Source organism: Castanea sativa, chromosome 1 (genome assembly GCF_040712315.1).
Source record: "Castanea sativa cultivar Marrone di Chiusa Pesio chromosome 1, ASM4071231v1".
NCBI classification, from domain to species: Eukaryota; Viridiplantae; Streptophyta; class Magnoliopsida; order Fagales; family Fagaceae; genus Castanea; species Castanea sativa.
The window spans coordinates 88,965,313-88,972,187 of record NC_134013.1 but is presented as its reverse complement, the minus strand read 5'-3'; positions in this window follow the sequence as shown (position 1 = coordinate 88,972,187).

The window sequence follows — 6,875 nt, the reverse complement described above, 5'->3', positions numbered from 1 at the left end:
AAAATGAATGAATAAAGTTAAGGATAAAACATTTTTACAACAAATATTAAGTGATAAATTATTAGTAGTAGGTAAAATGTGAAGTCAATAATGGATTTAGATGAGAGCCAATAACAAATTACCGTCTAAATTTTGTTGGGAAAATGTTGGGATGTAGAATTACTATTAAACATTGAAGTTTAACTTTCTTATAAATTAAACTCTATAGTTTCTTTAATTTTAAATAAAATCAGTACTTTTAAAATCATATTAATTTATACCCTATCTATTTTGGAATACATTTGAAACTAATGAAACTAAAAGGTTTAATTAGTAATAGTCTGTTTTTTTTTTTTTTGAAATTGTAGGTTTTAATTTGAAAACTATCCTTAAAATATAGGATTTAAAATGTAATATACCCAAAAAAATCACTGATACATAATTGAGTCTCTCATAAGCTAAAATTATTTGGTATAGCTTGTGTCTGCTTGGGTTATATTATTGTTAATATTGGATATTTGGATATTTGGGCTTGAAATGGAACTAGCTAATAGAATCCAATTCAAGCGTAGATTAGAAGTCTATAATTCAATTCAATGATAAAATTGGATAATGCTTAGCATTTTCTGATTTCTTAACCAAAACAATCTTCCATCTATCTCAATAAAAAAGTTATCGATGAGCACTCTGTTAAAATTTAGAAGAAAGAAGATAAAAGTAGATATGAACAATTTTTTTTTTTAAATAATGTTAATGAAAAATTATTCGTAAAAATTATTCTTAAAAGCAATATACCCAAGTGGTAGATTTAAATAAGTGTAGAATTTTTTTTTTTTTTTTTTTTGATATCAACAATTAAGTCTTTGCTTATGTCCATAGAATTGATAATGAAGAAGAGGAAAATTCTTTGCAATTTGGTGCAACCATTTAGCAATTTATCATGACATTCATTTGCCGCAACCACGACTTCTAAACCAATTTTTATTACATGGTATATGATATATGATATGATGATGTCTTAGCCTAATCATAGGTTAAAATTATATGAAATACTATGTCCACAACATTTTCACAACAAATTCTAAGTGACAGGTTATTACATGTTACTAGTGGTGAGGCAAAATAGTAATTTCAATGATAAGTTCAAATTAGAACCAATAACAACTAATCACCTATGATTTATTGTGAAAATATTGTAGACGTAACACTTTTAATTACAAACTATTTTACAGCATTTTTACAAAATGTTGTTGTGGCCAACTTCTTATTGGTTTTCATCTAGGCCAACAACTACTATCACTTTATCATTTATAAATAAACACTCACTACATTAATAATTTGTAAAAAAAAAATTGTAAAGGAGTTTGTATTTCCAGCATTACTTTATATCTAATTTATTAAAAAATGATGTACTAAGATTATATTAAATTTGCCAACTAATTTGGCCATAATAACCCAAACTTTTTTTTTATATAAAAAATAGCTCTTTATCATCAGACCAAGACACCAATCAGTTTTTGGTGTAGGCGGAGATTGAACCTCAAATCTCTTATTCAACCATCAGAAACTTTACCAGTTGAGCTAGCTGGAACCCACGGCCATAATAGTCCAAACTTGACAATAAATTAGTTGAGAAATTTTAAAACAAGATGCCATAATTGAAAAATACCACATAAATGAAATTAATTAGCATCAATTAGCATTGACTTATAAATAATGAGACTATTGAAGTTGAAAGCTTGCAAAACACTAACGTGCATTTGAAAAAAATAAAATAAAATAAAATTTCAAGATGAAGTGGTTTTCAGTTTTCTCTCTTCTTATGGTGTTTTTCTTATTTTGTTCAAATGGTAATTCATTTCTCAGTCTCTCATTTTGGCAAAGGAAGTTCTTTCTATTTTTGAAGTGTTGGGTGGTAATATGTTATATGAAGGAAAAATTCTGGTTTTGCATCTCATGCAAAACCCATAGCGGAAGCGACGAACTAGGGTCTATTTCATTCATGATTGATAACGTGTACTATGTAAATTTCAGAATTTAAGAACAAGATAGCGTACCTTGGTGTGGAGAAATTCAAAACAAAGATTAGAAGCACTTGGGAACACTTTTAATCTTCACTCCAATTCCACTTTACGCCCAAGATGTGTGGTCTCTCAATCAGTTTTTCAAAGGGAGAATGAAAGTGTGTCTCACACTCTCTCACACACCGTTTCTTTTTCTTTTCTAAACTCTTCTAATAAAAATTCTGTATATTTCTCCCTTTATAACTAACTGATTATCTAATTGGGTTGGCCTATTGGGCCTTTCCAATTGGGCTTTAGTGTGTGGCTTGGAGTGGGACCAAAAGGGACCAATAAGACACTAGCTCCAATGGGCCTTGGGCTTTTCCGTCAACTCTTGACAAGTCCAAAGTTACCATTAATTATATTTAATACCACTATATAAATATAATTGCACTCTAGGCCTTATTAATAAATTATATCCCAAGACTTTATTATACACGTAACCCCTTCATAAAATATTCGTAGTAACACAAAGTCATAAATATAGACTGCCACTTTGTAAATTACTACATCTTATCCTTGAGTACCCGGTTTAATTCTTTAAAGTTATTCATTATATATTTATGAAATCCAATTTCATAAATATATACTTTAGTAATTTCTTACTAAAGTGGTTAGGCCTAACTCTCTGAATAACTGAAACCATTAAACTTATCTCAAGGGAATATTTTATATCTCTATCAAGAGACTATGAATTCCATCTTGAGAATATATGTTCCATCAACACTAAATATGGCTGCCCAACATACTGAGGTTTTGACCGTTATTTCAGATCTCACTCCTGATATATCAAAGCAACCTACACTTCATGATCAGGTCCATTATTCTCTCAGGATTAAGAGTTCATGCAAATAGAAGTCGTGAAATTTATTATTCATTTGACAGTCTTTAGAAGAATAATAAATCTCACAGCGGTCCTGTTCAATATGTTTTAACTCTTAAAACATATCAACATATCAACTAGAAGCTTCCACTTCCATGATCAAGACAAATCATCTTAGTTGACACGTTATAGTCTTCGCAGATGAAATGCCCAATTTCATCACCGACTACGAACTATTAATTCTGAGTTTACAAAGAACTTGTGATTTACATCTTCTGTGACTTTTCACATAAATCACATACAATGCATCTCATGGACTATATGATGATGTCCCATATTCACGTAACCACTATTTTAGATAATAATAAAATAACTTTATCAAATACAATATTAAGTCATACATCATGTCACACATAATGTCATACATAATATCATACATAGCATCATACAATAGGATTTAAGGGTACTAATCCTAACATTATAGTCTATATATGATTGTGGACAAGTCAAAGTTTAGAAAACAGGTCTAACATTTAAATAAATAAGAAAGAAAATGTTTGGAGTGTAAGGATGTTATAATTTTATTTTGTTTTTGTTTTCTAGGCAATCCATTGTCTTCATCGTGTTCTTTGACATTTTTCTGTAAAAAAGTAGAGATTTTATTATAAAGCTTTTGAGAAATAGAGTTTTATGTAAACAGTTATTTAGTGTGTTTTGAGTAGGACTGTCCACGGGTCAAGTGGATCGAGTTTGAGATCAACCTGCCACTTGACTCGCTCAGATCGAGTGGAAGAACTGACGACTCGCAACCACCGTAGGTTGAGTCGGATCAGGCTCTAGCAGATGATCGGCCAATTTGGTTGAACCAATGGAGTGGTGGTGGTGGTAGATCTTCACCAGATTTGAGCAAAGGAGAGAAAGATTTGGTTGGATTTTTAATGGATCTGTGCTAAAACTCATTGGATCTAAGCAAAACGTCGTTGGATCTAAGTATATCTAAGCAAAAATCGCCAAATTTGAGCAAATCTAAGCAAAGAAAGGCCAAACATGGCAGGATCTAAATGGTGAAGGTTTAAAAATCGTTAGATCTAGGTAGAATCCAATAGTCACGATAGTTCAATTTTTGGTTAGGTCGGGTAGCTTGGGTTTTGGTGGAGGATACTCGCCACTCGACTCACCAAAGTCGGTTTTCGAGAGACTGGACTTGTAGCCGACGGACGAATGTATTGGCTTAGGCCATTGGCAGTCGGTTTGGTCAGTTCCGTCGGATGACCGGTTTGCTTGGACAGCCCTAGTTTTGAGTATTTGGCAAATAATAGTAAAACTGCATTATAGTCTTAGATTTATAAAGCATGAATAATTAATTCAGCCATAAGAATTTGCATTTGATAATTTTAACTAAAAGTTTTTTTTTTTTTTGAGAGAGAATTTTTTAGTTAAGAGAGCTTCCCTTTAAAAACAAAACCATATAGAATTGAACACTTTTTTTGAGTTAAAAAATAAAATTATGGGATTCCGTTCATACTTGTAAATTACCATCAAGTCAAACCTATAATGTATAGTATTAATTTTTCTTTGCTTAGAATATGTTACTGTTTGGCTGATTGTTAAATTACCTAATGGTTTAGTACAAAGCCTATATAAAACTTCATTTTCTTAAATTTTATTTGGCCCATCAAAGAAACAAATATATATATATATATATATATATATATATATATATATATATATATATATGGATTTTGAAAACATGGGTGTACCAATTTAATGGGCTTTCCTTTTATCTTGGTTTTGAAAACAGGTCCTATGAGAGAGGTGGAGAGCCAGGAATGCCCTTCCGATATTATTGTCAAGATTGTGAACTGTTCAAAGAACGTTACCGCATGCATCACTAACTGCATTTCACAAATTGGTGAAAGTTTTTCTGGTTATTGCATCGATAAAAACACTTGTTGTTGCCATTACCATATATAGAGGATATGAAACTATTAAGATGAGATGAAAATCCTACCTCATGTTGTTATGTTGAAATGAATATGAAAAAATAAAACTAGTTCAAATGAAACCATATTGTGTGTTATGTTTTGAGTTTTTAATTATTGATGGAGTAGCCTACACTACGAATACTTTTTTTCCCCCAATTCTTCTATATAAAAAAAAGATAGATGTCCTGAAACATTGGTTATAGAATTTCACTTAGAGCAAATTTATGTTAACAATGTAAATTTAGTCATAGTCTATTAGTCTACCATGGTGAAAGTATGCCGTGAATGGTTTTTTATTTTATTTTATGGAATGCCGTATGTTTTGATAGTTCTTGTTAAAAAATTAAAAAGTTATTGACGCTTATGTTAATTCACATGGTGCTCAATTTAAATTAAATCCAACATTCAAAACATATGCTACGCTCACTACACTCTGTTAAAACTTACTATGGCTTTTAAATGAAATTTGTAATATGCCATTGTACTAGAACCTTTTTCTCTCCCTCTTATGTGTATGTTTGTTTCACAAAAAAAAAATGCAAACTAATAAAATATTTTAAATTGGATAATTGAAATTGAATAATAAAATATATAATAAAAATTACACTTAAATATATTTTTGGTCTCTAGCTTTAAGATTAGCTTCATTTTGGTCTTGTCAAAATTTGACTAAATTACAAATCATACCATCTAACTTTGTCCAAGTTTCAATTCAACCCTTTAAGGTTTTTTGCTTTGATTTTTTACTATGTGACTAGGAATGACGAGCACAGTCAACTGGTCAAGCGGTACCTTAAATGGTTCTTTTTAGCAGTTGTACCACTTTTCTTACTTTTATCGTGTTCAAACAATTCATTTGAATTTTCGACTGCGGCAAAATCAAAGTTAACCAAAATTTAAATGAGTAAATTGTAAACTAATGATTAAAACAATGTGGTTTTGAATAAAAGGATGGCATTATTTTGAGCTTAGCGACATTTAACAGACACCTCATTACTACACATTGATGTAAAAACTTAAATCCATAGATATATATATATATATATATATATATAGCGCTTGATGCGATGGTCAGTTCACAAATATAAATGTTTGTGGGATGTAGAGGGCAGAGGGTAAAAGTAGAGGTTCAAGTTTTTGTGCCAAGTTAGTTAATTCAATGAAAAAATTGAAATTCAATTAAAGTTTAATTTTGCATCACGTGTCTTATCTAATGTAAGTTTTTAAATTTTTATGCCAAGTGAGTTACTAATTCAATGTAGAAAACGAAGGATTCAATGTAGAAAACGAAGGGTTCAATATAAGTAAATCATAAAAAACCAAATCATATATATATATATATATATATATATATATATATATATATATATATATATATATATATATATACACTCCATGACAATATATAGTTTAATTAATTAGATTCAAAATTGAATTTTGTTTTTGTTAGCTTTCTATACAAATTAAATTGTTTAAATTTTTGTTGTTATTTTTTCTTTGAACTAGTAAGCATATTTTTTATACTGTTTCTATTAAGATATTTTGTATGCTAGGATCTTTAATGTAACAAATTGTAATTGAGTTGAATAATCCTATGCATCTATCCCCACTCAATTTAAGAGATACTATTGAACTAATTTATTCTTTTATTTTGTATTGTATTTAGTAGAATTTCACGAACAATGATTATCAATTGATATTTTATATGTAGTATCCAATAGTAATTTTTAAAAATTATATACATAATAGCAGTATAATGGGAAACTTGGCGTAACCAATATCATGAAAATCGCAAGAAAAAATTATTTTAGTACCTCCAAATGTCTTGGTTGAGCTAATACCCTGTATGTTTTATAACTCAAACTAACATCAATAGCACCACTACAATTCATCATTACCGTGCATAAGCATGGGTTATATACTAGTCATGTATAATGTTAGAGGTATAGATCCAAATTTTGAAATTTTCAAAAGCAAAATTGAAATTATCCTAAAATTTAAGAGTGAAAATTTCAATATAGTTTA